Source organism: Symphalangus syndactylus, chromosome 8, assembly GCF_028878055.3.
Source record: "Symphalangus syndactylus isolate Jambi chromosome 8, NHGRI_mSymSyn1-v2.1_pri, whole genome shotgun sequence".
In the NCBI taxonomy this organism is placed as follows: Eukaryota; Metazoa; Chordata; class Mammalia; order Primates; family Hylobatidae; genus Symphalangus; species Symphalangus syndactylus.
Window position 1 is genome coordinate 83,926,342 of NC_072430.2, and position 23,890 is coordinate 83,950,231.

The 23,890-nt window shown below is 35.4% G+C and overlaps 1 protein-coding gene and 1 pseudogene across 1 annotated transcript in view; one reads left to right on the forward strand and one right to left on the reverse strand.

The window, feature by feature from the left end:
• The window catches only part of ZNF385B (zinc finger protein 385B), a 407,440-nt gene that overhangs the window by 379,382 nt on the left and 4,168 nt on the right, over positions 1-23,890 (reverse strand). The gene's annotated exons all lie outside the window — the stretch shown is intronic.
• Positions 4,665-7,660, forward strand: LOC129488123 (thioredoxin-like protein 4A; annotated as a pseudogene).

Consider the following 23,890-nt stretch of genomic DNA (forward strand, 5'->3'; position numbering starts at 1 on the left):
AATTACATGAAACATGGCCAGAGAAATATACACATAAGACCCAAGAACAATCAAAATACAAGGCACAGAGTTCTATCGTTGAGTCTTATGCTACATACAGTGCTAAAAAATTTAATCATAGATTCAACTACAGATAAAAGCTGTTTAAAAAGACATAAGTATGACGTCTGGAAGTATCATTAAAGAAACATGGGAAAAATACAAATTTATTACAGGAATTTTGAAAAAACTAATGAGTCACATGGGACATGAGCAAAAAATCCATCGTATCTAAATAACCCACAAAAATGCTATAGTACTTATGATGATTCACAATGAATCATGACCCTGAATTATCAAGAAAAAAAATTATATCTATTCAATATACCTTAAGAACTGTGGGAAAATGACTTGAAGCCACTGATTCTAACATTCATCCAGAAAAACAAATCTGTAAGCATGTTCTGAAAAAAAATAACATTTGTCTTATCAGTTTTAAGATACAGTGTAATGAGATAATAATGAAAAGAGTGAGGTAATACCACAAAAACAACCAGACCAATGGAACAGAATTATCTTCAAACAGAAAGATTGATATACGTCAGTAATCTTTGAAAAGGGAACATCAGGAGTCAATATGTAATTATCTAATAAATGTTACTGAACTACTTGGTCAACTATTTTGAATACTGTCTTCTTAGGGGGATTTATAATCTCATCTGAAACTATATATATCAAATAAATTCCAGATAGGAAGAGGTTTTAAAAAAAAATTTTAAGTGACTGTTTTATAAAGGAAGGACGTTAAGCATAGAGAAAAATGACTTTAAAAAGAAGAAAAGAAAAACAGACAATTTCAAAATGCAAATACATTTTTATAATTATAAAAGCAATTTGTGAGAAATTCTGAAATCTTAAAATGCATATAAAACAAGAAAGTTTGTTGATTTTCCTAACAATCAAGAGAAAATATTGTTACATTTCAGAATATTCTTTATTTTTTAGTATGTGTTTATATATATTGACACAAATATATATACAAAAAAATCACAAAAATTATTTCGTGAATGGGATTGTAGTTGCCTTGTAATTTAAAGTTTTTAATTTCTACATTAAGGAGCGCATTCCATGTAAATAAATATGGATATACATTGTCATCATCATCATTTCCAATCACTACAGAATATCTTATTCTATTAAAATATATTATTATATTAAAATAAAACTTTTGGAAGTAAACACAAATAAAACCAATTTTCTCTTTCAACTACTGGTGTAAAAGTCAATTTTGGTTGTTTTCTCTTCTAAGATGGTGGAATAGAAGCTTTTAACATGCCTCGGCTTTTTGGAAATAGCAAGATAGTGCATAAAGATTAACTGTGAGCTTTCATTCAAGAAGGAAAATGGGAATATAAGTCAAACTGTCACTCCTCACTGAAGATATGATTTTATACCTAGAAAACCCTATAGACTCCATCGAAAGGTTCCCAGAACTGATAGATGACTTCAGTAAAGTTTCAGACACAAAATCAATGTACAAAAATCAGTAGCATTTCTATACATCAATAATGTTCAAGCTGAGAGCCAAATCAAGAATGCCATCTCATTTACAATAGCCAAACACACAAAAATAAAATACCTAGGAATACATCTAACCAAGGATGTAAAAGATTTTCATAGCGATAACTTCAAAACACTGCTGAAAGAAATCAGAGATGGTACAAACGGAAAAATATTCCATGATCATGGGTTAGAAGAATTAATATTGTTAAAATAACCATACCACCCAAAACAATCTACAGATTCAACATTAATTTTATCCCACTACCAGCATCATTTTTCACAGAACTAAAAAGAACTATTATTAAATTCATACAGAACCAAAAAAGAGCCCAAATATTGAAAGCAATCCTAAGCAAAAAGAACAAAGTCATAGATATTGCATTATCTGACCTCAAACTATATTATATGGCTGTAATAACCAAAACAGTATGGTACAAAAACATATACATAGATCAATGTAACTGAATAGAGAACCCAGAAATAAAGCTGCACACCTACAGCCTTTTGATCTTTGACAAAGTTGACAAAAATAAGCAATGGGAAAAGGACTCCCTATTCAGTAAATGGTGCTGGGATAGCTGGCTAGCCATATGAGGAAGAATAAAACTGGACCCCTACCTTTTAACATGTACAAAAATTAACACAACATGGATTATTTAAATGTAAGACCTCAAACGATAAGAATCCTAGGAAAAAAACTAGGAAACACCATTCTGGACATTGGCCTTGGGAAAAAATTTATGACTAAATCCTCAAAAACAACTGCCACAAAAAAAAAAAAAAATTGACGAGTGGGACCTAATTAAAATAAAGACCTTCTGCACAGCAAAAGAAACTATCAACAGAATAAACAGACAACCTACAAAAGGGAAGAACTTATTTATAAACTATGCGTCTGACAAATGTCTAATATCCAGTCTATAGGGAACTTAATTGAACAAGCAAAAAACAACCCATTTAAAAATGGGTAAAAGACATCAACAGACATTTCTCAAAAGAAGACATACAAGTGGCCAATAAACTATGAAAAATGCTCAATATCACTAATCATCAGAGAAATGCAAATTAAAACCACAATGACAACACTATGTTACATCAATCAGAACAGCTATTATTAAAAAGTCAAAAACCAACAGGTGCAGGCAGGGCTGCAGAGAAAGGGGAATGCTTATATACTGTTGGAGGGAATATAAATTCGTTCAGCAATTGGAGAAAGCAGTTTGGAGGTTTCTCAAAGAACCTAAAACAGAACTACCATTTAACCCAGCAATCCCATTACTGGGTATCTAGCCCAAAGAAAATAAATTCTTCTACCAAAAACACCAATGTACTCACATGTTCACTGCAGCACTATTCACGATAGCAAAGACATGGAATTCAAACTAGGTGCCCATCAATGGTGGATTGGACAAAGAAATGCGGAACACATACATCATGGAATACTATGTGGCCATAAAAAAGGAATGGCATCATGTGTTTTGCCACAATATGGATGCAGCTGGAGGCCATTAATCTAAGTGAAGTAACATGCCAACTGAAAACCAAACATTGCATGTTCTCACTTATAAGTGGGAGCTAAACATTAGGTACTCATGGAAATAAAGATGGCAACAATAAAAACTGGCAACCACTAGAGCACAGAGGGAGAGAAGGGCAAAAGCGTTGACAACTATTGAGTACTATGCTCAGTTCCTAATGACTTTACTCAATGACTCAGTAAGGTCATTCCCGTATTAGAAAGTATCAAAAACAAAGCACATTTATATATTTCCAAAGATTATGTATTTATTTTACTTTCTTTGAAAGCTAGTAAAGTTTGATTTTTAAAATATTTCTTAGTCATTAATATTTCTTCCTTTTTAAGTCATTCCTTCATGTTCTTTGATCAATGTTCTATTTGGAATTTTAAAAATTGATTTGCAAGAGAGCTCTCCTATAATAGTTACAAAATTAATAGTTTCCATATTTTTATAACTATTTTTTCCTGCTTGTCATTTGTATTTTATCTTCGTTAATTTTTATTGTGTGGAAGATTTCAAATTAGTCACATTTAAAAATATTTACTCTAATGGTTTCTACCTTTATTGACGTACTGATAAAGATCATCACTATCTCATGATTATATAAATATCTACTTACATTCTTTCACATGCCCTTATGCCTTTTGGGTTTTTTAACATTTGAATCTTAGTCTACTTGAAATTTATTTTGGTATGACATATGAGAAAGAATTCTAACAGTGTTTGCCCCCAGATTTGCACATCTGTCCCCAGTGTGCAATGTTTAAGGTATTAAATACCTTAAACATATGCCAGTTTATCATATTTACTTGGGTCTATTTTGGGGCTTCCAATTTTGTGGTCAATTTAATTTTAAATTGGTCATTTGACTCCTAAAACTTTTAATTAATAAATGCATGAAAGTAAAAGGCAGAAAACTGGAAAAAATTATTACAGCCACTATGACAGACAAATGGTTGACAACATTAATATGATAAATCATACAAGTCAACAAAAAACTACCAAAACGTCTTTAAGGAATGTGGAAGATGGGTAAAGGATAAGCAGGGAAAATTCATAATAGAAAAATAAATGACTATTGTAAGCATGGTAAAGTGAGATTCACCCTATAGTAGTCAAATAAATATGTTTAAAAAATTAGACAACTCTTATTAAATTGTCCAGTTAGCAAGGACTGTCTCATAAAGCAACTTTTAAAATCTCTTCAAAGTTAAGAATCTCAGGAGAAAGGCATTCTTACACTTCCCAGCAGGCATATAAATTGGCAGAATGATTTTTAAAAATAATCTGGCAATAGCAAACAAGAGTCATAAAACAGTATACATCCTTTGACTCAGCAATTTCCTTCAGACTCTAGCCTAGAAAATAATGTGGAATGTAGTAAAAGATTTATACACAAAGACATTCACCTTAGTTTTATTTAAATCAAAAATAGAAAGTAGGTTAAAAAATCCAGTAAAATAATGAATATATAAATCATAGCATAACCACAGTATCAAATACTCTAGCTATTTAAAATAGTTATTTACATACCTGTTTAACAACATGTGGAAAGTGTTACAAAGTTATGTGAATGAGGCAGGCCCAGTGTTGGTGGGGGGTTATGGGCAGGCCCTGGGGGTCTTCAGGGACCTCGGGGGCAGAAGGGGCTGGGGAGTGAGGGGCCGGCTGTGCTCACCACGCAGGGCCCTCATTGGCACCTGGCCTTGGGCAGTGGCAAGTGTGTGGGCCACCATGTCACACATGCTCCTGCACCTCCACAGCAGCTGGCAGGTGGACCTCTCCCAGGAGAGGACTGCATGGTTGTCATTCACTTTGGCCACGACTGGGACCCCACATGCATGAAAATAGACAAGGTCTTGTACAGCATCATTGAGAAGGTTAAAGATTTTGCAGTTATTTTTCTTGTGGCTATTACCAAAGTACCTGACTTCAACAAAATGTATGAGTTATATGATCCATGTACTATCATGTTTTTCTTCAGGAACAAGCACATCATGGTTGTCTCGGGGACTGGCAACAAAAGATTAAATGGGCCATGTTGGACAAGCAGGAGATGGTCGACATCATAAAGACCGTAGACTGCAGGGCCCTCAATGGCGGCGACCGGGTCTTGTCCCCAAAAACTACTCCAGCAAGTCCAGATACTGAAGCGCCCTCAGGCTGTGTGGATAAATGTTGTGGAGGTCTTTTCATGTAGAAACCTTTTAAACTATTTCAAGCCTTTGGAAAACTACAGGAAGCTCCAGGGCTGGAGGACTTCTGAGATACAATTTACTACATGGCCTTAACTAGCTGAAATAAACAAACACAGGAGGAAAAATAATAACACTGATGTTAACTGAATGAAAGGAAGATTTTAAAAGTGTATATATAGTTGCATCACAGTTGGTAAAAATGCATATAAAAAAACTTAAGTAAACACATAATGATCATCTCTGAGAACAGGATTATGGGTGATTATGATTTTCTTCATTCTTCATTTCTTATTTCTAAAATACTTCACAATATGTCTCTATCGTTTTTTTCTAGTTAGACGGGAATACAAATTGGGGAAAGGCCTGTGCTTTCAAAACAGGAAAAGCTATGAGCAAACAAATCTATGAGCTGGGAGAAGCAATAGAGAGAGGGAGAGGACAAAGGCTTAAAAGAAAGGAACAATGAATGTCACCAGGATCCTGCAGAAAAGAGACATCAAGAGAATAGGTAGAGAGACTTGTCTAGGAGGGACATCTTTCCTTTGATACCTGTGAGGAGGAAGTATCGGAGAGGTGCAAATACAGGTAGATTTATATGCAGGTAACGGGAACAGAACATTCACTGAACTCAGAGATGTTCACTTTTATTACCTAAGTCAAGCATGAGGGAAGCTCATCAGCTGAGACTGAAATAGAACTTGAGAAGAATGATAAAGAATATGAAAACTGAATGGGAGCAGGAGCTAATTAAAAATAGGGAAAAGAAATACTGGTATTTCTGTTTACCTAAACACATGTCAAGATCATGAAATCATTTTGTTTCAGGAACCAAATACAGTTACTAACTTCTTTACCAGAGAATAATTCTTTTAACATATCTATGCCATACCTTGATTGATTGCTTGATTCATTGATTTAGATTCTTTGATTCATTCAACACTACTCTAGCGCTTAACCAGGACACTAATGCCCTTCACATTTGCAAATTCAGTGGTCAATTCACAGTCCTCATGTTATTTGACATTTGTTATGTGTTATAGTACACATTTAGGAACCCTTCATTCTTGAAAATTATAATGTATTTGTTTCTAGGACACCACTCCACTGTACTATTAACCCTTCTTAGATGCCTTTGCTGGTACCTTTTCATCTATCTGATTATAAATGTTAAAATGCTCCAAGGGTCAGTCTTTGTGCCTTTTACATCCATTTATTCACAAGGTGATCTCATTCAGGCTCTTATCTTTAAATATGTTTGTACACTGACAACTTACATATAACATACACACACACACACACACACACACACCTGCAGATTCAATCTCTCACCTGAACTTCAGACTCAGTCAGAACTGCCTACTCTACCTGAATGTCTATCAAACTGCCAAGAAGCAACCCCCACCCCAAGTACTCTTCATCCCCAAATTACCCATTTAAGTAAACAGAAACTTCATTCATCAAGCTGTTCAGGCTAAAAACCTTGGAGTCATCAACGGGTCTCCATTTCTTTTTGCCCACTTCAAATAGAGCTGCAAATTCTATTTACCCTGTTTTCAAAATATACCAGGATCTAATCACTTCTCTCCACTTTCTTTCTAGTTTAAGCCACAGTCATTTCTCCTCTGGCATGCCTTGGTCCCCGCCAAAGGGACCTTCTCCCTCACCTGTTATGCCCCTGCAATCTGTTCTCCCCATTGTAATGGGAGTGATTCCTTAAAAACAAACGTAAGTTAGATCATGTCTGCTCACAAGTCTCTAATGACTTCGTATTTCACTTACAGTAAAAATCAAAGTCTTTATGAAGACCTTAAGGCCCTACCTGATCAGGCTTCCTGGGAGGAGGGCAGAGAGCAGGAGTATCTTCTGCCTAGGTTTCCATATGGGAGACAATTTCTCTAAACACTGTACCTAGTGGGGGCTTCCTCAAATAGAAGTTCAATGTTTGTCCTAGGTACAGTTTCCTAAAGTTTTCTTACCTAACTGGTAAGACTAAGAAAGTGACTGAATGAATATCTAAATAAAAGCTCACATTTTTAAACATGAAATTTCAGAAATATTAGTTGTTCCTTTCAGAATATATTATACTCTAATTGCCATTCTCTCATCTCATTTTACTTTTCAAAAGATAGGTACCAACGGACCAGTGTGGTTTATGGAAGATTTTTTTCCCTTTTTCTTTTTTTTTTCTTTTTTTGAGACGGAGTCTCGCTCTGTCGCCCAGGCTGGAGTGCAGTGGCGCGATCTCAGCTCACTGCAAGCTTCGCCTCCCGGGTTCACGCCATTCTCCTGCCTCAGCCTCTCCGAGTAGCTGGGACTACAGGCGCCCGCCACCACGCCCGGCTAATTTTTTGTATTTTTTTAGTAGAGACGGGGTTTCACCGTGGTCTCAATCTCCTGACCTCGTGATCCACCCGCCTCGGCCTCCCAAAGTGCTGGGATTACAAGCGTGAGCCACCACCGCGCCCGGCCTTTTTTCCCTTTTTCTTCTTCATTAGTAACAAAATCCCAGAAGTATGATTTCCAGATTCTCTTCAAGAAACAAACATCTGATGTGTCCCAAATGTTGCTTTCCAATATTTTACACATTGTGTAAAAGCTTCATTGTGAATAACACCAGGCATTTTCAATGTTCTGTTGAAAATGGAAGAAGGACAAATATCTGTCCTTATATATTCACAAACAGGAAGCTCTCGATTTCAGAAAGGCAACCCAACTGCCCACCTTTTCATTGTCTCCTATTGAAATACTAAATTGTATCACTGTTATTTTGCATAGTGTTTATTATTATAATCAATGAAAGCAAGTAACAGAAAGTAGCACAAACTGACATAAGACCATTGATCTACAATTTGGCAAAATAGAGAACTGTTTCTTGAATTTCATGATATATTGTTTGCCAATTTCCCATTTGACCCTGTAGACGCAACAGGTATATATTAAAAGGCAATCTTCTTATCTACTTATATAATCTCTCAACTTTCACTTTCACATATTAAAGCAGAATAAATCCATGAAGTTTTCTTAAACTACATGCAAATAATAAAAGTGAGCCAGTATCAAAACCATTAATTTCACTCCAAATGTAATCACATGAAATAATTGGTCTGAGTCACCCACCTCTAAGTTAAAGATCAAGAGAATGTAAATCAAAGGCAGAAAAGTCAGAGGTCAGCAACAAAACACCGGGGAAGAAAAGAAAGCCAGAGCTTAACTGTATGTGAGTAGACATCACTGTGTGTGTGTGTAACCCTCTGTGTGTGTGTGTATGTGTGTGTGTGTCAATTTGAATGGGTCTATGTGGTTATGTTCACATGACTGGCTGTGTGTGTGTCTGCATAGGTATGTGTGTACGTCAGCTTGAGCATGTGCATGTGTCAGTGTGTGTGCGTGTGTGTTGGCCTGCAGGAGAAAGTGTGAGTTTATGTGTGTCAATCTGAGAAAGAGAAAGTTCATGCGCATACGCACATTTCCCCTTGGAAAAGTGGGTAGAACACTGTTGGCTACACAAACTTTTATGTTGTGTAGGTGTGTCAGCCTGAGCAAGAGTGTGTGTGTTTATGTATGTGTCAGCTTGAACAAGCAACCATGTATGGGGAGAAGGGAGAAGACTGTGTGTGGCAGACTGAATGTGTGTGTGTGAATGTGTGTGTAGTATGTTGTATGTGTGTAAAATGTTGTGTGTGTCAGCCCAAGTGAGTGTGTGCATGTGTGGGTGTGCATATATCAGCATGTATCTGGGAGGAAGAACTAGAGAGACTTTTTATTTCCCTGGATCCTATGTGGTAGGAGAGATTTCTTAAAAAATCATACAAGTGCAGTTTTATTAAAATTTGCCTTTCCGACATAATGACAGGTCCCTCCAAGTATGTTAATTAACCTCAGTAGAAATTAGGTGTGAAAATATCCTAAAATGATTTAGCAGCAGGGCATGGAGAATTCAGTCAATTTAAACATTGCCACTTTACAAGTTAGCAGAATGCTATTTTTCTTTCAGTTTAAAATAACCTGATATAATTAACTAATTTTTCCTTCACTAAGTGGCTCTTTAAATCAGTATTACAATTGATGTCTCTCAATTAAACATCATTTTATTTTAAATTAAGGTTTAACAGATGATTTCTGAACAATCGTGATTAATCTCTTGCTAGAGCGTTAATATTACACATAAACATAAAATACAACATTGCTAGAAACGTTTCAGCTTTCAAAACTAAGTACCATGAAGCACTGACATGGTATGCTGGACTACAACTTGATTTTTGATTCCCACAACACACTTCCGGTCAGTTCGTTCGGCCTCACTATCCAGAGCTGACTAGGAGGAAATACATCACACAAGTGACTCACCGTCTGTCTACTCAATGGAAAGAAGAATAGAAAGTTTCCCATCTTCAGTGCTGGCCCTAATGCTCATCAGATTTTATAAAACCCAAGATAAACCTGGAAAAACATCAAACTAGTCCGGGGAGCTGCTCTTCCCCAGAGTGCCAGTTCCAATGGCCTCTTCACTGGGTAGAAAGTAACTAAGGTAGGCTTTCTTTTTGGAATTTGGCTATCATTTTGGTGTTTTTGCCAATACCTCATAGATATATATGTATAAATATGTGCATGTTTATAAATACACACACACACAAAATTTACTCCACAAAATAGAACTTAACGTCACCTTGCTTTGTTTTTCTAAATCAAATAAAGTATGACTCCGAGTATCCATTTGCTAACAGTGTTATTCGGTATTCCATACCCTTTCCTGCTCTGGCCCTGTGGGAGTGCCAGGAAATTCAGCAAACTTCAGAAGGGACTTATGGCTTTCAATCTATTGTGGTCACCATTGAGATGCTGGTTTTCAAACCCCAAGGACAGGTGGGTGGCTCTACTTCCAAGCCAGTGCAGACCTTGGAATCTTTAAGTGCCTGGAACACAGTGGCCTCCCTCATGACATCACCTCCCCCTACCATATCATCCATCTATCACCTACAGACCCTACTAGCACTTCCTGGGATGCCCCACAGGATTCAGAGTGGACCTGCCACTGTGCTTCATAATCCATAACTCTGGATGAGACCTTTCCGCCCCTTCCAAGCCTTGAAACTTCATTCCTTCTTGGCCAACCTAATTCAATGCTCTCCCAGAAGATAAATACAGACATTCTTTATTTTTCCCCTTGGAAAGGTGGGTAAAACACTGCAAGGTGCTCAGGCGCTCCGAAACTGGAGGATGGGCTTATGGCTTTCAGTCTGTCAGAGTCACTATTGAGATGATGGTGTCCAAACCTCAAGGACAGGTCAAAGGTCCTTTGGCCTCTCCTTTCTGGGAGGATGGGGAAAAGGTACATTTTAGTCCACAGCAGCCATGTTGTCAAATTCTATTATTACACGATTTTTGCCTTGGTTTACAGACTTTCTGGACACACTGTAGTATATGATTGTATTATACTTTTTTCATATTAACAATTAGACATATTGCACCAGGTACTTCCCCTAACAAGGTATCTGGAGATAGATGGAAATCATAGCACATTTTTTAAAAATGTCACTAGCACACTGTCAAAAATACGTTTATCTTATGTTTCCAGACTTTTCAAACACCCTTAGAATGTTTATGTATGTACATGTATATGAGAAGATGTGTGTGTATATGTGTGTGTGTATATACATATATTTATTTATATATTGCTCAAATTTTTTTCGTTGATGTGTTTTCTTAAGTGATAAGAATTTTTTAAAATAAAAGTTTGATAATTTTCTATAATAGCTACTTAAAAATCTCTTTTCCAGTTTACTATGTACATTTAGTTTTGTTAATGTGGAATAACATGCAGAAGATTTCATTACTTAACTTTTAAGTATATTTGCATAAAGGTATTTGCATAATTTGTAATCTTCGACTCTGACTATAGCCCTTTTCTCATTTCTAAATTTGTTGATTTGTATTTTCTCTTTCTCCTTCTCTTTTTAAAATTTAGTTTACCAAATGTTTATATCATTGTTTGATTTTAAACCAGGCTTAATCCTTAATCAGTTCTATTGTATTTCCATCTTCTAACATTAAATTCTGTGTTCTATCTTTACTCTTAACATATTCTTAGCTGCCTAAGTTCTGTTTATTGGTATTACTTCGTTTCAGGATCTTTTTTCCTCCCAATTGTCTAGAATTTAATGTTTCACTCATTTTCAAATTATATTTTTAAATAATAAAATCTTGTAGGGTGATGAATTTTTCTATAAATATGCATTTGTCTGCCAAGAATAATTTTGACATGAGACTTACTTCTTTGATTATTTTCTTAAAAGGCTATAATTATATTTTTTATTTCCTCACTTACTATAAGGAATTTCCTTATAGTAATGAATTTCCAGGGTTTTACAAGAGAAGATAAATGGTGGATGTTTGCTTTTTCTTGTAAATATTCTAAGTCAGAAAAAGGAGTTTTGTAAATGGAAATTCTAGCTAAGACATTAAAACTTTAATGACATTATTAGCTATTGGTAAGTCTACACTTACTATGCCACATTTATTTTTCATATTCCTATCCTAGAAATAATGGCAAAATTTCCTATTTGTGCGCTTCAGAGCAACCTATCAAAACTAATAAAATTTGAATGGAACTTTTAGCAAAAGTTTTCAATGAATACTTTTTTCTTTTTCTTACTCAAAGTACATATTAAAGAAAAATTGCCACTCTTTACAGGTAGTCCTCGAATCTTCCTGCAGCTGACCAGTGGACACAAACTCCCAAGTCTCAGGGCACAGGGCATTCTCTCTCCTGTTGCCATGCCCTGCACTCTTTCCAACTATCTATACCACTTCTTAAGTAGTCATCATAAATGGAGTCATTTGGGGGCAATTAAAAAGATCCTTGTGAGTGAATTTCTTTAAAGCCATTTAATATCAGAAATGCTCATATTACCCATTAAAAACGTCCTCTCAGACATTTGAATTCCCTCCAACAAAGGTTGCAGCGGGGCGTTCAGGAGGTTGAGAACAAGGTAGGAGCTGCAGAGAAAATAATAAAGCCTCCAAATGAGAGTTCCGTTCTTTTACATTTTATACCACACCCCTTGGTTTAAAAGCCATAAATAAAACTAAAAACAATACTCTTGAGTAATGACTTTTACTTTTGGTGAGGACACTTCACAGTTGCCCAGGAGATTCTTCAGGCCTATGACAGAGATCTAAATAAGTAGCAATTTTAAGATGTCATTCCTTATCTAGCCATTTTACCAAGACGTGCTTTATCCAATATAGACTAAATGACACTGTTTCCCCCCTTAGTACATGTCAGATAAGCTAGCATTCTCAGTTCTGCCTTGACTATAGATTGCAGAATATGATTAATGATATATCCAAGCAGAAGTCCCCAAGGAAAACATCATCTCTTAATTCTGATTATCCTAATGAAATGGTACAGTTCATAATTCATTAATCTGACTGCAGTGACAAAAATAGGATGCAAGAAAAAAAAGTACTTCTATAGTGTCCAAAGCTGAGATAATTCATTAGCAATGGCATATGCTTAAAATTCACTATGTTCTGCTGCATAGTGCAAGGTTTTCTGTAAAAAAGTAACAGTTCCTCTTTTTGAAGAAAATGATCACCTTCAAAGAAGCCAACAGAACTCTTATTTAAAATATTCTTGTTTCTCCATGAAAAAAATTTCCTACACAATAGGTTCCTAAAATACAAATTTTATTAAGGCAATAAGTTAAATAAGAGTCCATTGAGCACAGGCTTTTGTCCTTCTTTTTCTTAGCCTTCCCTTAGAGGAAGATTGCCTGTCATCCTATTAACCATACATTTTCCAAGTAGGAGGTCATTTCACTGTTTAGTTTCTTAAATTAGTAGAGCTTAATACATCACTTCACCCAAAACTAGCTGTTATAAAAGGCAATATACTAACGTGTAAAACATTTATTTTGCTAAAGTACTTTAACATTCAAAAATAAATACTACCATTTAATGACGGTAATAATGATGAAAATTGTAGTATTATATCTGATTCAACATATTCTTAATTATCAGCAGCAACAGCAGCAACATAGACCTTGGTGGTCAACAGAGTCTGATGAAGTCCTTCACTCACAGAAAGTGCCACTCCTAAGCTGTGGAGGACATTTGCACTGTGAGTGTCATCTCCACATCATGAACTTAAATACCCTTCCTAGACTTTTGAATTTTAATTTGTAACTGAGGCTGGCATGTGTTTACCATCTGGGTATAGAGGTAGCAAACCTACACATCTCCCCCTTAAGTGAAAGGCCAAAGAGCCCAGATCATTAAGCCTTAAAAAATGACATCATTGGAATACCTTTTTCCATTCTAAAGAATTATTCTTCACACACAAAAATAAACACATAATAATAGGAATTTTATGCTTATGGGAGTAAGCCATCCATTACATATAAGGCATACCAGTCCTGGACTTTTTGTAGAAATTTTCTGTAAAAACAGCTATAAAGATGTCAAAGTTCTATTAGTTATTATATAACTCTGAAAGTGTGAGGGATACAAAGCAGGTTTCAGGCTTTGTTTGGAAATTTTCATCTAAAGATGGGTTCTCTTCTTTTGGGAGGGGAGAAAAACTAAGTATTCAAGAGCCCAAAATTCACGCTGAATCAAAGATAACTTTGCACTGGTCATAACGTTCTAGCAGAAAAAATATTCCAATTCACTAACCTTGATTCCATGAGTGAGATAAAGTAGTTGAGGTGATAAAAAGTGAGACCTACTCTTCTGCCTGGGTCTTATCCCCTCATATCAAATTCTTCAGTTACCACAAAATACCACATAGAACAGCTATGCTGTATTACAAAGCTGCAGCACAAGTTTCACAAACAGGTGAATTTTAATTCTAGATAAAAAGATGAAAATGTTTGCTGTGTCTCAACATAGCAAGTTTAATTTTATACCTACTTTTCTTTTCCAGGCTATCCGAGGCCACAAAGCTAAGCTCATTTATAAATCCTCCTTTGCCTGTTGTCAAAATTTGGTTCACTAGCAAGTAACATTTTCCTTAACACAAATTTTTATTTGTTCCAATTGTTTCTCTTAGTACAGAATACTAATCTGCCTAAGTTCTGTTTATTGGTATTACTTTGTTCCAGGATTTTTTTTTCCTCCCAATTGTCTAGAATTTAATGTTTCATTCATTTTCAAATTATATTTTTAAATAATAAAATCTCGTAGGATGATGAATTTTTCTATAAATATTCATTTGTCTGCCAAGAATAATTTTGACAGAGGCATTCTTAGATAACTTTTCTTATATTTTACTGTTCATCCTTCTCTACCTCCATGACCCAACATCCAACTTCCTCTGTCAATCATTGAAATAGCATGTCATTCTTCTTCTCAAAAATGATGGTTTCCAAATATTTGCAAACACAATGGTTTGCAGTTATTTTTAAGTCTTGTTTCAGTTAGAATTTTTTTGGTTGCAAGTACCTGAAACTCAAATTTAAAAGGCTTCAGCAATTAAAGGTATTTACTAGTTGGTGTAATGAAAAATTCCAGTGATGGTTTAGCTTGAACAGTGTCACCAAGACTATCTTCATACCTTAGTATGAAGATCTTAGATGTTGTATTCACCCTAAGGCTTTTTAAAAATCTTTAGATGGTCTCCCCTACATCCTAAGGGTACAAGTTCAACTACTTCCAGCAGGAAAGTCAGAGCCTGTTTTTGCAGCAGCTCTATTAAAATGCTAGTATCTAGTCCAGTTGTGCATGTCTGGTCCATGTGACCATCACTAAAAAGATATCACTGTGGCTAAAGGGATGGGGCACACTGATGCTCAAACCAATGAGAGCCCTTTTGGAGCTGGAAGAGAAGTCTATGTTACCCAAATTGCTCAGAAAATTTGGGGCACTGTACTTTAGAAAGAGAAAGGGTGCTTGGGAGTCAGACAACAAATATTAACTACAAAAGTAAATCTTTGACATTTATCAGATTGTGACTCTTCTGTACTTTTTATGTTTTATAATATCCTACACAGAACAGCATAGCATTCACTATACAGTAGGGGCAATATGAATAATGACATTAGTAAAACATAAAAATACAGAGAATAAATGCTTCCTAATGCAATACATTTCAAAATGACAAGAAGAAAATAAAATTTATGAATAATATTTAAATAAACTTGGCATTTTAAATACTCATTGTGAACATAGGTCTGTGTTTGTTTTGTTTAATTTTGTTTTTGTTTTTTCATTTCCAAAGCACCATATATTTTGAACACATATGGAAGGGCATATGGTTCCCTAATATCTTAAGTGTGACTTCATCATTTTATTGGAGAATTTTTTAAAAGTTAAAAATACAACTTTTAAACAGGATGGCCATTTAAGCTAGTTTGCCGAGGAGATGCCTGGTTTATGCTTTGCTCTTATGTGGGTAGTCTGATTTAAAAAAAAAAAAAAAAACATTTGGCAACATGTATATCATATTCTTAAAGAAATTTGAGACAAGGGAAGTACCTAATCAAATAAAAGTGAAGTTAAATAGGCATACTCTTTGTGTGAGCAAAGAAATAGTTCAATTTATCATGTTGTAAGAAACACAGCACTGCTTCTAACGTATGAAAGAAAATTCATTTGAAGCCACAGCTGTTGTGCTTTAGGGATTTGGATTAAAACTCATTATTATCTTTCTGTTAATACTCTTCCCTGGACCAATCAGTGGTCATATGGTGTTTACAGACCCTGAACACTGAACTGACTTGAATGGCCTTTGTATTACAATACAATCAGATTATGTCTAATCTAAATGCTGTGTGTCCTTTATAGGACAGATGAATCCTAATCCCCCATTTACAAAAGCAAAGTCAGTCCAGTTCCCAATGGCTATCTATTCACCATTTCCTGTTTTGTTTTGTTTTTTAATTTTCAAGTGACAGATATCAAAATAAATTTTAAATTCACTCAATCTAAAGTTAGTGTAAAAATAAATACTTGGTGGTTTTGAGCTGTGGTCAAAGCACTTCTTTTTTGATAGTCTAAAATGTGTTACTACAAAAACACAATTCTTCTCCTTCTAAAGAATAAAGATTAACAAAATAACCTCCCCCCCCCCCCCCCCCCCCCCCCCCCCCGCTATTTTAACAGTTTAAAGGCAGGCTTTAAAAGCATCTCATTTCCTCTTTCCCAAATTACTTCAAAGGTTATCTTGAAGCTCAGATTAGTTAGCTGTGCCTAGGCTTTATCAGTTAAGGAGTAATGATGTTTTAAAGCAGAAGTCCCCACAAGATGACTCACCAAGCCATCTGGGAATGGGCCTTTCTGCCTCTTGCAATTTCATTAGTGTTGTCAAGTCTTGCTTCACTATGAGTCTCTGAAATAGGACGCCATTTTCAAGGAAGTGAGGGAGTAAAATACCATTGATGACAACGACTCCTCCCTTCCTTAACTCATGGCTTCCACCATCTGCAAACCCCAACTTTCTTCCCGTTTACCACTTCAGGATTGCCCCCCCATCTCTGTTCTCCAGTGATTCTAGGAATCACTGTCAGTATTCTGATGCCACCCCACCCTCAGCTCGGCAGCTTTATTGACACTAAATTTTGGGTATCCTCCTTTTTAACACCTCTTTTATCCTCCTTTTTACATGACCTCTGTGAGCCACCTGACCAGCAAATGAGAGCCTAAAATTAGAAAAGAATAGGTAAATAAGTTACCAAATTATGAAAAACAGCTGTCAAAAATTCAGCTACTACCCTCACATACAAGAGAGTTTAGGGTTTGGAATTGTCAAACAAGAATGGAGTTCAATGTTTAAATAGACAAGGAAGAAATTTTTCGAAAGGTATCAGGAAGGGGAGGAGTATTTTAACAAAGACTGATAGTGCTTTGTTTCTTGATACAACTCTATAAAGCCACAAATAAAACAACAACAAAACATGCAAGAGTTTTGATGCACTCATGAGTTTTCTTCAGGGATAGAGGTAGAAGGCTGGCTTGTTAACAATGAAAAGACACTATTCTAACTCTCACTTGATGACTGATTTCATTCCTTTTAGAATACTCAGACACCACTTACCCCAGCCCCATCCATCTCTATGAAGCAAAGAACGCTATTGATAGTCCTGCAGAGAAGCGAAAATATTCTCAATAGGCACCTTTAAACTATGCAGCACTCTCCCTTAAAGCAAGGGGTCAGTAGCAAGATATTTCTCCACAATACACACAATAGATCTAAATGGACCTAAAATGAACAGGTAGGTTTTATTTTATTCTTTTTTTAATTTGCTTTGTAAATTATTCAGAAAAAAATTCTTTAACTTGCCTGAATTTCTCTCACTGCCTAGCACCTACCCACAAAACATATACTAAAAATAAATACCAACTGCTTTTGCATCTATAAATAATGCAATAAGAAAGGTAAATTTGAAGCTAAAAATTTATAAGGCATACATCAAAGACAAATCTAGTTGACTCCGGTTTCTGTATCAATTCAAAACTTCAAATCTTTTCTCCATTCCACACTTAAGTTCCTAGCATGGTCTAAATACTACAGTAGAATAAAGACAAACTGGAAACTCACACTATACTGAGTGTCTTAAACCTAACAAAGAGACACAAAATTATCTAAGAATTTAAGATGATACAGTACACTATAAGAGACCGATAGAGTCTTCAAGCTGTCTTCAATTAACTGACATCCCATCAAGTACCAGATACTTTATTAAGCACTAGAAATACATTAGTCAGAAATATGTAAATATGATAGGCATGCAGGGGAGAAGGAGCAGCTAGAGCAAAGACTAGTTTGTGTGGAAAAACCAATGTCCAAGGAGCTGCAAGAAGCTGGGTATTTTGGAGACAGTGTGATGAGGGGTGGGGAAGAGGGGGCAAATAGAGTTGGGGAGAATCCAGATCACCTTGGGCCTTCTATGCTTCCCCAGGAAATCAGAATTCTGTCCCGTGAGCAACAAGTCACAAAAGACTTTTAAGCAAGGATCTCTCTTCTATTAATTCAAATATCTGATAGCTGATTTCATAACAACACAAATACCATTTTAATGAAATGATTATTTCTAGCAGTGGGAAATCTGTGTTTTATATTTATGTAAATATAAATAATTATTTATTTGAAAAATATAATTCTCAAATGCAAAACGTAAATAATAATTTAAATAACGTTAAATAATCTTTAAAAAATAAACCTCACACATCTCTTACAATCAGAACTGCTCCACATTTCCTAGGTTCCTATTATTAACTGCTCCCTATTCACTGAAGCCAATGTTGATGTAAACATTGTCTTTCTTCCAGCATGCTGTTAAAACATAACATACGTGCATACAAGCAAACGTCATAGAGCCTATGAATTGTCACAAAGTGAACGTGTCCCATGTAGCTAGCATTAAGATCGACAAGATTACCAAAACCCCAGATGCCTTCTCATACCCCCTTATAATCATTACCTGCCTCAAGAGTAACCACTACCCTGACTTTTGATACCATGGGTTATATTTGCCTGTTTTTAAACTTCCTATAAATGCAGTTATGTAGAATTTATTCTTTTGTGAGTTTTGTCTGTGTTGTTGGATATAACTGGAAACTATTTGTTTTCATTTATGTATTGTATTTTTATGAATATATCATGTATTTATCTAGTCTATTATCAATTGATATTTGAGTATTTTTCAGTTGAGGGTGTTATAAATGATGCTGCTATGAACATTCTTGTGTTTGGTGGAACATAGGTATATATGCCTATGGAATTGCTGGGTCTACCTTATTTATTTTTTGTAATGTCAATACTTTTAAACAGAGGGCAAGTGTGAGATGATGATATGTGGGAAACTATATAATAGGATAAGAGGTAAAAATACATCCTACAAAGGACAGCTAAACAAAATCCAAATGCTAATCATTAAATTGTCCGTTAATTCCTTCACCATGAGCCCACCATATTTCACACAATATTTAGTGAAAATGGCCTGTATTTGAAAACATGACCTCATTTCTGCTTTGTAGCTTAAGTAAATTTTTTTTTAAAAATAAATCCTTTATTCACTTTTTCTTTCAGATGATTTGACTTAATACTAAGCAAACCATCATAATGTGAGTGGCTACATTATTGGAAAAAAGAATACCAAGACAATCTAAAAGGGAAGATTTGGATAAGAAAAGGCTCCTGGTTTTCATGAAGGTTGAGAGTATGAAAATTACAAATCACCTCAAGAACTTTAAAATCTTTTCTTTAAACAGGACTATGTAACCAAATCACTGGCAACTGTATTTCTGAAAATATTTCACAAAACTGGCATGATTTGAAATATATGGGTTTTATGGATCGCCTGGGCTCTGTGCCTAGAAATATTTCCAGAGATCATCTCACATTTTTATTCCTAGGATCAACAATGTCAGCAGATGTTAAGGTTTGTTAGTCAAGTACAGTGATTTAAAAAGAAAGAAAGAGAATGAGAAACAAAGAAGAAGAGAAAAAGAAAAGAAAGGAAGCCAGGTTCATTTTAACAATCTTCCAAACCAGTAACTCAAAGGATGGGATGGATTAAAAAAAAAAAAAGTTTTAAGAGAGCACAACTATTTAAACAAGAGCAGTACCAAACATTTTAATTAAGGAGTACAACCAGCTCCAAATCATACACACCATTCTAGTCTTTCCAAATCGTCCCAAAATACAGTAAAAGACCAAATGTCAAAATACCTCACTGAGAAAACAATTTTATGTTCTAATAATATTTCTCTTCATAGTGAAGAGACTATTAGCTGAAAAACAATTAATATTCCCCTAGGTCTTCAGTGATTAAAGTGTCTTCCTATAAATATATCCAAGAATAATGGTAATTCACTTACCAGAGTGAAAATTAAACAACTGTACATACATATACAAAAATATTAATAATAATCTAGACATTGACCTTACACCTTTAACAAAAATTAACTCAAAATTGATCATAGAAGTAAATGTAAATCACAAAACTCTAAAACTTCTAGAAGATAACATGGCGGAAAATCTAGGTAACCTTGGGTTTGGATATGACTTTTTTTTTTTTTTTTTTTTTTTTTGAGACAGAGTCTTGCTCTGTCGCCCAGGCTGGAGTGTAGTGGTGCTATCTCAGCTCACTACGAGCTCCACCTCCTGGATTCAGGCCATTCTCCTGCCTCAGCCTCCCAAGTAGCTGGGACTACAGGCGCCTGCCACCACGCCCGGCTAATTTTTTGTATTTTTAGTAGAGACAGGGTTTCACCGTGTTAGCCAGGATGGTCTGGATCTCCTGACCTCGTGATCCACCCGCCTCAGCCTCCCAAAGAGCTGGGATTACAGGCGTGAGCCACCGTGCCTGGCCTGGATATGACTTTTTAGATGCAACACCAAAAGCACAATCCATGAAAGAAAAATAATGATAGAAGAAACTTTACTGAAATTTAAAACTTTGGCTCTGAGAAGATATTTTTAAGAGAAAGAAAAGACAAACCAGAGATTGGAAGAAAATATCAGCAAAACATATATGTGATAAAGAACTTGTATCCAAAATATAAAAAACTCTTAAACACTCAACAAAAGAGCCCAACTGAAAAAGAGCAAAATGATCTGCATAGGCACCTCACCAAAGAAGATATGCAGATGATAGGCATATTGAAATACTCTGTATCATGTCACTGGGGAGATGCAAATTAAAACAACAAAGAGATACCACTACATACCTATTAGAATAGCTATGAATAAAATTCTGTTAGGATGGCTAAAAAACTGACCACACTATATGCTGGTAAGGATGTGGAGAAACAGAAACTCTCATTGATTGCTGTGGAGATGCAAAATGGTTCAGGCACTTTGAAAAATAGTTGGCAGTTTCTTACAAAGCCAAGCATTGTCTTACCATGGGATCCAGCAATTGCACTCCTGGATATTTACTTAAATGAGTTGATAATTTATGTCCATACAAAACCCTAAAATCATAAAAAATGATTATAGAGGTTTTATTCAGAATTGCCCAAACTTGAAAACAACCTAGATGTCCTTCAAAAGGTGAATAGATAAAATGTAAATCCAATGTAATATTATTCAGCAATAAAAAGAAATGAGCTGTCAAGCCACAAAAGACTTAGCGGGACTTTGAATGCATATTACTAAGTAAAAACACCCATCTGAGAAGGCTATGCACTCTGTGATTCAAACTATATTACATTCTGGAAAAGGCAAAACGAGAGAGACAATAAAAGATCAGTGGTTTCCGGTGGATGGGGAGGCAGAGATGAATAGGTGGAACACAGGAATTTTGGGGCAGTGAAACTCTTCAGTAGGATATTGTAATGGTATACACATGACAATATGTATCTCGCAAAATCCATAGACTGTACAACACAAAGAGTGAACATTAATGCAAACAAGGGCCTTTAGTTAATAATAATGCATCAACATTGGGTCAACAACTATAACAAATGGATCATACCAATGCAAGTTGCCAACAATAAGGGAAACTGAGGGGAAAAGAGGGAGTACAGAAGAACTCTCTATACTTTCTGCTCAATTTTTCTGCAAATCTGAAATTTCTCTTAAAAATAAAGTCTATTAATTTTATTTTTTATTTTCAGGCAGTTAAAGATATGTAAAAATATTTGTAATACTTATGAAATGGGAAACAGAGGAGTTGCACATGAATCCTGAACTAAAAATGCCTGGATTGTATGGACTTCCTTTTCCAGACAGTATCAGTAGTAATAATTATGATAATAATGATGATAGATAATAGTTCCTATGCATTTACGAAGTGCCAGGTATTGTGCTGCAAATTTTAAACACTAATTTAACCCTCACATAACCTTATGAGGTAGGTATCCTTGTTTTCTAAGGAAACAGGAGCTTTCTCCAATTCACATAGCCAGTAAATAGTTAGCAGGCTGACTGACTGCATTCTGCACTCTTAACCACAGTGCTGTATTGCATTTTACTGCCATAGCAAAGATCCAGCAAAACTGCATGAACATTTCCACTTAAGATGCCAAAACTTACTGGATCAAGTTCCTTTGAAAAAAAAAAAAAAGGTAAAAATCTGCTTATCATCTAAATTAAAATTTTTTTGTTTTTAAAAAATCTATCTTTAGAAATACATACACTTGGAAATACGTGCATCAAATGAAAATATAATCTCTAATTTTCCAGAAGTAAACTTCCTTGCAAGCAGATACCAGTGCTCTCATGGGCCCATAAGTTTGCTTAAATGCTTTTTCCAAGAGAAGAAGGGAAAGTCAGTCAGTAGTAGCAAGTACTGGGTATTTGGGCAAAGGGTCCAAGCCCTGGATCAGGAGTGGGTAGGCCATTATTGTAGTCCAAGCCCTGCCACTCCTGTGCCAAGCACATCTGTCTCTTGAGATCTCAATTTATGGACTCATAAAGAGACTGATAGAGAAAATCTCTGACTCCCTGCTATTTTTCTGATTCATGCATTTGGAAGTTTGAAGATTATTAATTCTCGTGACAGAAAGAAAATAGTTCAGGCATAAGGCATGAACAAAGTATGACAGCGTATGGAGTTTCATTTCAATTTAGGCAAGACTGCCCGCATATAACATCCAGCTGTGGGTCTGAGGATATGTGGCAGAGCCTCCTTCCATAGACAAGTCTCAGTAGCAAGCACAGCAGTCAGATTAATTAAACTGTGTCAGGATTAGGAAGATGAGAGTTGGACAAGTCTGGCCTTTTGCTGTATTTACAAAGGAATCTTCCTTCTCCTATCACGCCCTCGCCCCCTCCTCCCACATTGGTTTGCCAGGACACTAGGCATCCATTCCAGGATATTCCTTGAAGTTCCCTATGTGCTACAACAGATTCACTTCTCCCTTTAAAAATGCAGTCTCACTACAGCTCTTCTAGGATTTAGAAGGAAAGCAATCAGATTAAAATGCATCAGACTACAGTATAAACGACTGAAAGGAGCTTAACACTTCCAGGGTCAGTATTTGCATGTAAAAAAAGTTAATGTATATAAACCTTTCAAAAGTGGAATTTAGATAAAAGCAAGTTTTGTGGATTTTTCAAAAATAATTATTAGGTTTTAGGAAAGGAAAGGGCACTATTCTAGGCATCTTGCCTTAGTCTACCAAGTCAGAAAGCAAATCCAGATGTCAAGCAACCCACCACCTCGTTTTCAAAAGCTTACAAATCCACACTGTAGCCATCCTGTGAGATTCCAGGGTATGCATGATCTTCAGGCTAATGATTTAAATAACCAACTTAAATGGCCAAGTATACATTTTATAATAATCATCACATTCCACACTAAATCAAAGCATCCTAGAATTAAAATAAGATATGCTTAGAGAAAACAGTCAAGACCTAACCAAATACACATTATGCAATTAATTTTTGTTGCAAGAGTAAATGAACCGTACTGAATTGAAGTGATTTTGCTGACATTACCTTCAACAAGACATGTTTTATTCATTTGAAATTCCTCTGCTTTGGGGTGAAAATAACAATGTTATATAAAATATTTTTCAAGGTTAACTTATAGCTTCTTTAAAATCTGCACAACCCATTATTTGACATTTCTTAAAGTATATCACTTTTTAATATAGTCCTTATTATATAGAGACAAAACATCCAGAGAAAAAGTGTGTGTATGTACATGTATATGTGTGTATATATATGTATAAATGTAT